Source organism: Natrix helvetica (genome assembly GCF_964273705.1).
Source record: "Natrix helvetica genome assembly, chromosome: 3".
Taxonomy (NCBI): Eukaryota; Metazoa; Chordata; class Lepidosauria; order Squamata; family Natricidae; genus Natrix; species Natrix helvetica.
In genome coordinates, this window is record NC_138549.1 from 120,720,897 (window position 1) to 120,729,443 (window position 8,547).

The following is an 8,547-nucleotide window of genomic DNA, read 5'->3' on the forward strand; positions in this document are numbered from 1 at the left end:
GCTATTTCCTGGCAGCAGTTCACACAAGTACAGCCCTGCATCAAGCCAAACCAGGTCAATAGTTAACTGCCTTTAAGTGGCCACATTTCTTCCAGTCACGACTGGGCCATGCTGGCTGTTAAAGCAAGCATCTGAAAAGCTCTCTCTCTCCCTCTCTCTCTCTCTCTCTCTCTCTCTCTCTCTCTCTCTCTCTCTCTCTCCCTCCCTCCCTCCCTCCCTCCCTCCCTCTCTCCATCTCTCTTCCTCTCTCTCATTTTCCTTTTGTGTTGTAGTAAGTTAGCACCCACCCCTCTCCTAGAAAAATGAAATATCTTGGGAAATATTGAAAAGGCAGGGTATTATATTTCCCTGGATGAGAACTGGAGAAACTTGTTTTTAGGCAGGAAGCAGACTCACTCTTAATAGCTCCCACTTTTGTCAATGGGCCATTTAAAAAAGCCCGGGGCAGTCTAGTCTACATAACACAGATCTCCCCCTTCAGCTTCAGGGTGATGGGATTAAGCCATGATAGTATTAGCCCTTTACCCATCTCACCACAGGGCACCTGGGAAGAAGCAATGCTCAACCAAACTTGGACTCAAGACAGCCTACAGAGTTGCCCCTGCATGGCCCCCTGGGAGCCTGACAACCAATCAGAATAGATCAAGATCAAAGGTCAGAGAGGGCATAAAGCCAGGAACTTTCAGCATCTTGGTCTCTTTTCTTCTTCACCCAACATATGAAAGCATGTGATCCCTCTTTTCTGTTCAGGAGCTCAAGCCATGTGATCCTGTCTACCATTAAACCATCTTTCCAAGCAGCCTCCATGTTTCCAGTGTCTTTTTCCCCACTTGGAACTGAACCCAGAAGGACATTTCTTCCAACAGTGTATTTCTTTCACAGTGAGATATGGCAACATCTTCAATCATCTAGTGAACTGTATGGAGTCTCTGGGCTGCAAAAGCCACCTGCTTCCACTTCAGCTGGCTTCTATAATCTCTGTCAATTCTCTTGCCTTTTGGAAAAGCTACACCCACCCCCCATGCCTCCCCCCCCCAATACTGCACAATGTCAAGCAATCTTTATAAACCTAAAGCTCTCCCCCATGTCTTGGATTAGGATATTTGGGTGGGCCCGTTAAGTTGGGGAATGATGCAGAAAGATGGCAGTTGTTTTTATATAATGCTTTTTAACTTTGGGAGGCTGCTCAGAGTTTACTTATTTATTTATTTGTCAATAAGTACAGGGAAGCAAGTATAAAAAAGCACATGAAAAAATGGCACAAATAAATGGATAAAGCAAAACATAGCCATCCATGAACACATAAAAAGAGAACATATAAATGGGACAGTAGGACGGAGACGGTAGGCACGCTGGTGCGCTTATGCACACACCCTTAGGGACCTCTTAAGAAATGTGTAAGGTCCATGGTAGACAGCTTAAGGTAAAAGGTATGGGGGTTAGAGGAATTAACAACAGGATCAGGTGGGGTATTTCACACATTTACTATTCTATTGCTGAAATCATTTTTCCTGCAATCAAGATTTGAACGGATTACATTTAGTTTGTATCTATTGATAGTCCTTGTGTTATTGCAGTTGAAGTGAAAGTAGGACATTATGGCAGATTATTTTGTGAGTTGTTTCGGATAATCTAGAAGGCCAATAAATAAATAAATCATAGAAATCTTAGACATCTGAAGGGCCAGCTTGAAGAAGTTGGTTCTTTTCAGGACTGGCCTCAGTTGCATCTAAAACAAAAGTTAAACAAAAATGAAATGACAGTTGACTGCTTTTATTTCAGTTGAAAACAGAGAAAATGCTCAGATATGATACTAGAAATTACAGGGGTTTTTAGGTCATATTACGGTATCATCAGATTAATTCAATCCAACTATGAATCATTATTTAAAGAGTAATATTATTCTATCAATGACTGTTTTTTATCCCATGCAGGTTACTAACATTGATTGCAGTAATTTGTAATCATTTGCACAGAGCAGTTGGTTGTTCAGATATACAATTGAACACATATTTTTAGGACAGGTTTGTTTCCTGACTCATACTAGAATCAATTGCTCATAAAATTTTCAATTTTGGAAATGTAAAGCAATGTGGTCTCCTTCCATGACCTGAGCACAGCACAAGACACCGACCACCTCGTAATACAGAGTCTACATATCAGCTAAGAGACAAGATAATGGTGGGTCATGAAAAAAGTGCAGGGTACAATGCATATCATTATTATTATAGCAGACCTGGGAGCCTGTAGGGGAGGGCAAGTGATCTAATTTGCATTATTTGCATCATATGACTGACACAAATCACATCCTTCTCATCATCGCCCACACTTTGACATTCTTTCACAAAGCCCTGAACCCCCTGGTTATGCCAACGGGCCTGGAGAACCTCCAGTGGGATGGAGCCCATCAAGTAGCTTATTTAATTGACTAATTGTTGTCACCCAGAGGATGGGATGTCTTCAGAGGTGGTATTCAGCCAGTTCTGACAGGTTCTGGAGAACCGGTAGCAGAAATTCTGAGTAGTTCAGAGAACCTGCAAATACCACCTCTGGCTGGCCCTGCCCCCATCTATTTGCTGCCTCCCGAGTCCCAGCTGATTGGCTGGGTTTTCTTTTGTTGCCCTGCATAGGAGAATGGAGCTGGAAGGTGAGGTGGGGAGGAAATGGAGATTTTGCAGTATCCTTCCCCTGGAGTGGGATGGAAATGGAGATTTTGCAATATCCTTCCCCAGGAGTGGGATGGAAATGGAGATTTTGCAATATCCTTTCCCTGGAATGGGGTGGAAATGACGATTTTGCAGGATCCTTCCCCAGGAGTGGGGAGGGAATGGGGATTTTGCAGTTATCCTTCCCCTGCCACGCCCACTAAGCCACAGCCACTAAGCCACGCCCACTAAGCCACGCCCACTAAGCCACGCCCACTAAGCCACGCCCACAAAACCAGTAGTAAAAAAAATTTGAATCCCACCACTGGTGGGGTTATTGTTTTCTATTGACTTTGGGTTTTTATCTCTGTAAGCCATCCAGAATTGTTGAGAGTCAGTTGGGTAGCCATATGAATTTTCTTAAATACACAAATTGTAATTATGTCATGTCACAACAAAAACTCACCCTGCATATGTCGAGAAGGATGTGATGTGTGGCTTCTAGAGGACCTCTGGGTTAGCAGACTTCCACATAGACACTTAGAAGCAGAAGGTAGAAGGAACAGAACAATCTCTGGGGTCATCAAGACTTAGTTTTCTACTGCAAGACTTGTATCTTAAAATATACAATGTAAGATGAGAGTAGCTTTGAATGCTTGAAAAATAATTGCACTTGTGTATCTTAAAAGCATCACTTGACCAAACAAAGCAAGTAGTGCAATATATAGATAGATTTTGACCTCGGAAACACTAATTTTAGAATGAAATGTACAGCAGTATGAGCTTAGCTTGTTTACCTACAGGTAAGGGCTTAATGGGATAAATGTTTAATAAGCATGCATAGGATTACAGTGTAAAGCTTTCAGAGCAGGGTGATATTTGTCTTTGGTCGGAAACAGGATCAGCAGACTTTCCCAGACAATACTCACAACACTATGTGATAAATATAGCTTTGTTTTTCACACAAACCTCACGACTTCTTTGGAGGCTACAATTTGGTTCTTAATATATATAGCAGAAGTACGGCTTGTTGGATTTCCTCAGAAGTGCTTATTCATATGATTAGTATTCCAGATGTCGAGGCCTCGTTTCTCAATCCCTCAACATGGGATTGAGTTTAAGTATGGAACACAAGTCTCCTTTCTCCAAAGGGCTTTCTCTCAGCATGCCATGCAAGCACAGACACTGCATTGCCTACTAATGGCAACATAAACAAGTCACATCAACAAAATGGGACGGAACTGATCAAACCTCGCTCTGCCACACTCTCAGGAGATCAATCCTGGGTTGGCTTCCTCTCCATTACACTGTATTGCTTTTGTTGGGAGTATACTCCTAGTGTTGGGTAGGCAACATATATCCATATACAATAACAAATGGTCGTTGTTGCTTTAAATGGGTGAGTGTACTTATCAGCTGTAATTAACTTTACAATAAGAGGGAGTCAGGGGAGCTCACTCACTCTCTCTCTGCTTGTCCTATGTTTGATAACTACTTGCTCACTTGATGACTGGAATGTGAACTGCGACTGTAAGCAATTGTTTGTTCTTTGAATTGTTTGGACATATATCTACTATCACTGCTTGTGAAGCAATTATTAGTAGTAAAGCTACTTGTTTTTTACTAGCAGTGTCTGAAACTCTATTCATGTGTTTTTTCTACTAGCAACATTTTTTCTCTCTAGCTGTACATTCCGCTGCGCTATTTTCTGTCTCCCAACGGAGATACCCCTAACAGCTTTCTTATTTCCCAGATCCTGGTTTGCTGATGGAGAAATAGGTCCCATCTATTTTGACGTTAACCATTCTGGAGACTGGGAGAAAGAAGACAATGATAGTGGAATGTTATGGGCCTTTTCTTAGTGCTGAGTTGAATTGCTCTCAAGTTGGCAGAAAACAATAATTTTATTTATTTTCCCCCTGTCCCTGTTGTCAGTCACTATCTTGCACTGTTCCCAGTCACTGCAATCAATTTCCTTCTATTAATGTGGTTTATCATATCTCAGATTTTATCCATCTTCTAGCTCCCCGTATCAGAATACTGGCAGCTGCCTTTGACATCAGTACAGCTAAGAATATCACAAGCTGGGAATAGTGGGCATTGCAGAAATGTAGCCAAGGGATCTTTGTGCCATGGTTAGCTATATATGGAGAGAGCAATTGATGCCTGAACTGATATGGAATGACCCATCCTCCTCCTGATCTCTTGATTCCTTACAACTCAGAAAGACAGAAAGTGGGGCAAAGGCTTATTACTGTTGTTGTTGTTGGCCTGCAAGTATAGCAATTCCCACTTTTTAAGACCCTGTAGTTGCAAGAACCCCAGAGGTGGTATTACAATAATACAATACAATACAATAGTAGAGTTGGAAGGGACCTTGGAGGTCTTCTAGTCCAACCCCCTGCCTAGGCAGGAAACCCTATACCGTTTCAGACAAATAGCTATCCAACATCTTCTTAAAGACTTCCAGTGTTGGGGCATTCACAACTTCTGGAGGCAAGCTGTTCCACTGATTAATTGTTCTCACTGTCAGGAAATTTCTCCTCAGTTCTAAGTTGCTTCTCTCCTTGATTAGTTTCCACCCATTGCTTCTTGTTCTACCCTCAGGTGCTTTGGAGAATAGTTTGACTCCCTCTTCTTTGTGGCAACCTCTGAGATATTGGAATAATGCTATCATGTCTCCCCTAGTCCTTCTTTCTCTTAAGCTAAACATACCCAGTTCCTGCAACCGTTCTTCATATGTTTTAGTCTCCAGTCCCCTAATCATCTTTGTTGCTCTTCTCTGCACTCTTTCTAGAGTCTCCACATCTTTTTTACATCGTGGCGACCAGAACTGAATGCAGTATTCCAAGTGTGGCCTTACCAAGGCATTATAAAGTGGTATTAACACTTCACGTGATCTTGATTCTATCCCTCTGTTGATGCAGCCTAGAACTGTGTTGGCTTTTTTGGCAGCTGCTGCACACTGCTGGCTCATATTTAAATGGTTGTCCACTAGGACTCCAAGATCCCTTTCACAGTTACTACTACTGAGTAAGGTATCACCTATACTGTACCTGTGCATTCCGTTTTTGTTGCCTAAATGTAGAACCTTACTCTTTTCACCATTGAATTTCATTTTATTAGATAGTGCCCAATGTTCAAGTTTGTCAAGATCCTTCTGTATCTTAAGCCTATCTTCTGGAGTGTTGGCTATTCCTGCCAGCTTGGTATCATCTGCAAATTTGATGAGTTCCCCATTTATTCCCTCATCCAAATCATTGATGAAGATGTTGAAGAGTACTGGGCCTAAAACAGAGCCTTGGGGTACTCCACTGCATACTTCCCTCCATGTAGATGCAGTTCCATTGAGAACTACACGTTGAGTGCGGTTGGTCAGCCAGTTACCAATCCATCTGGTGGTGATGCTGTCTAACCCACATTCTTCTACTTTATCTAGTAGTAGGTTATGGTCTACCTTATCAAAAGCCTTACTGAAGTCCAAGTAAACTATATCAACGGCATTCCTCTGGTCCACTAATTTTGTCACATTATCAAAGAATGTAATAAGATTAGTCTGGCATGATCTGTTTTTGACAAATCCATGTTGGCTTTTGGCTATTACTTTGTTTGCTTCTAGGTGTTCGCAAATTCGTTGCTTGATTATTTTTTCCAGAATCTTTCCTGGTATTGAGGTTAGGCTGATAGGTCTGTAGTTTCCTGGATCTAATTTTTTCCCTTTTTTGAAGATGGGAACCACATCAGCTCTTTTCCAGTCCTCTGGTAGTTCCCCAGTGTTCCAGGATCTCTGAAAGATATAATTCAGTGGTTCTGAGATCTCGTCTGCTAGTTCCTTCAGAACTCTGGGGTGTAATCCATCTGGTCCTGGTGATTTGAACTCATCTAGGGTAGACAGGTGCTCACTTACCATTTTCTTCCCTATTTCAATTTGTGTTCCTAATTTTGTGGTGCTGCTTTTGATAGGTTGGACTGTTTTATCCCTTTGTGTAAAGACAGATGCAAAACATGAGTTAAATAGTTCTGCTTTCTCCCTGTTGCTTGTCACCTTCTTGCCACTTTCTCCTAGCAATGGACCAATTGTTTCCTTAACTTTTTTCTTGTTTTTAACATGTTGGAAGAAGCTTTTTTTGTTAATTTTTACTTTTGTGGCAAGCCTTTCTTCATTGTGAGCCTTAGCTTTCCTCACTTCATCTTTACAGGCTCGGGCTATTTGCTGATATTCTGCCTTAGTTATGTCCCCCTCCTTCCACTTTTTATACTTACTTTTTTTGTCTTTCAGTTTGTCAGATAGTTGTTTATGCAGCCATGCTGGTTTCTTTTGGGAGCTGTTGTTTTTCTTCTTCATTGGTATTGTGTTAGACTGGGCTTTTCTAATCTCATTTTTCAAAATTTCCCAAGCTTCTTGAGTTGTTTTCCCCTCGAGGATTCTCATCCATGGAATTTTTCCCAAGCTCTCTCTAAGTTTATTGAAATTAGCTTTCTTAAAGTCCAAGACTCTAGTTTGACTTTGTTCTACTACTTGTGTTTGGATAATGTTGAATTCTAATATTGCATGGTCACTTGCCCCCAGGGTTCCTATGACTTCAACACCTTCTATCATTTCCTCTCTGTTAGTGAGAATTAAGTCCAGTATGGCTGATCCCCTTGTTTCCTTCTCTACTTTTTGGAAAACAAAGTTGTCTGCTAGGTTTGTTAGGAACCTGTTGGATCTTCCACTTGGTGCAGAGTTTGTTTCCCAGTTGATGTCAGGGTAGTTAAAATCTCCCATTACTATTGTGGTGTGCTTCCTACATACCTTAGTTAGCTGACTAGCAAAAAGTTCATCTTCTTCCTCTGCTTGGTTGGGTGGCCTGTAGTATAGACCTATGGCAATGTCATTTCCCCCACAACCTTTAATATTGACCCAAATGCATTCAAGATAGTTCTCATTATTGTTGTGCTCTATTTCTGTAGAGACATAGTTATTTCTTATATATAGTGCAACTCCACCTCCTCTTTTATTTGGTCTATTTCTTTTAAATAATTTAAATCCTTCTATCTGTATGTTCTATCTGTATGTTCTGTATGTATTCAATCAGTTCTGGCCAGTTCTGGCGAAACGAAAGTGGAAATTTTGAGTAGTACGGAGAACTGGCAAATATCACCTCTGGCTCCGCCCCCATGTATTCACTGCCTCCTGAGTCCCAGCTGATCAGTTGTGTCTTCTTCTTTTGCCCTGCACAGGAGAATGGAGCTGGAAAGCAGGTTAATGGGGTGAGGAGGGAATGGGGATTTTACAGTATCCTTGACCTGGAGTTTGGTGGAAATGGAGATTTTGCAGTATCCTTCCCTTGCCACGCCCACTAAGCCGCGCCATGCCCACAGAACCGGTCATAAAAACAATTGAATCCCAACACTGAAGTGCACAGCTTGTTGATCCATCAGCCGTGGTTAACACACTTCCATAAATGTGTTGAATGGTGTCAGAAGAATAATTTGGGATTCCAACTCGAACTGGGGTTGCAGAAGAATACATTAAAAAATGAAATCCAGGCAGTTGTGAGGAAAGGAGAAATATTCATTCTCAAAAGCAAAGGGGCTTTTCTTTAGGGACAGCTGCAGAGAAATGGGGTACAATGAGATTGTTTTATAAGGGAACTTGTCCTAAAGGTGGCAGTGCATACATGCTGATCCTAGAGTGACACTTGAGGTGTGTGTGTGTGTGTGTGTGTGTGTGTGTGTAGGTATATGTCATCTATGATGTTTATTCTTGTGAACAAGAAGTTCCGCTGGAAGACCAATTTAATTAACTCTATGTTTACAAATAGGGTTTATCCTTTGTTTTATGGATTAGTTCTGGGTAACTTATTTGGGGGGGGGGTTGAGGAAGCTTGAGTAAAACATTTTTCCCCCATTCCCACCA